Below are 1,310 nucleotides of genomic sequence, written 5' to 3' on the forward strand. Positions count from 1 at the left end.
CAGAGTAGGAGAAAAAAGCATTCACCCTGAGGCCCCGCCCATTCTTGAGTGCTACGAGAGCATAAACACGCATTGTGACCTCAGCATGAGTCCTGTCCCCTAGTAAGTCCTCTCAGTGGCTGGACCATTAGATGTCATAATGGGCTTGACATGTCCGTAGGCCCCAATTTTTAACCAGATTTCTGGTTGTCCAGTCGCCCCTCCCCAGGGCACTACTCTGGAATCCATCATTTGGTGGGACACCTGAGGTTGAAAAACTAAACGAAACAAATCAATAACACAAAAAAAAAACGGACTTCTTCCATCCCCAGAATGACCCCAAACGCTTTGGATTGGGCCGAAACCTCAGAGAGTAAGACTCGTCCATTTCCCATGAAGTCACCCGGAAATTTCACGACCATGGGTGACACGATATCCAGAGACAAAGACTTGAGCAAGAGCCTCACACTTGCCCTTTTTTCATATCCCCAAGAGTTCTCCATGGTCTGTAGATCAGTTCTGCCATACCTATGACCCAAAACATATGCCGAGTTTGTGTTTTCAGAAAACTGTCCAAACTGCCCTGGCCTACACACCCTACAGATTCAGGCCCCTGGAGCCAAAACTGAGGAGTGTGCTTGTACTCTCCAAGGGAATTGTGTGTGCCCATTCCAATGGCCACAACCCTACTAATAGAATAAACCTCCAAGGTCCCTGAGGCCATCCCAAAAGTTGTGGCTTCCCAGGACAAACAGGGGCAATCTGAGCCCATCTGAGCACCTACCTGCACTCAGACCCGTAGACTGATGTCCCCAGAGGTAAAAAGGAACGAACAGGCCCCTAGGCACTAATCGGATCCATTGCTTTGGTTTCCAGGCATCTCTCCTCAGAGGCCTGGATTTCAATACCAGCATATGGCTGTTTCTTGACTCATCCATCAGAACAAATCTCATCTACACATGGGAAACATGCACGTTGGAGCTGTGTCAAAGCCTCTATTTAGGAGAACCCTTTAGGGCCCCAGTGCCACCACTTCATTCCAAGGTCTCCATAGACACAAAAACATATTAGGACACATCCACAGGAGCGTCCATTTCAACTCAGCCTCCTCGATTTCTCCCCCATATACAGCAGATCTAACCTGTCTTGTTGCTTGGAGACAATTGGAATGCAAGTGGGCTACCCAGCCATCCATCCTTAGAACCCTGCTCGGAATCATTGGCCTGGAGCCCACCAACAGGTCTAAATTGTCCTGCAGAAGAATCTTTGCAGTTTGGAGCTTCTTACAACTCCCATCGTGGGAACCCCCCCCCCCCCATCAAGAAGGGGAC

This window comes from Mustela nivalis, assembly GCF_964662115.1.
Source record: "Mustela nivalis genome assembly, contig: HAP1_SCAFFOLD_131, whole genome shotgun sequence".
NCBI lineage: Eukaryota > Metazoa > Chordata > Mammalia > Carnivora > Mustelidae > Mustela > Mustela nivalis.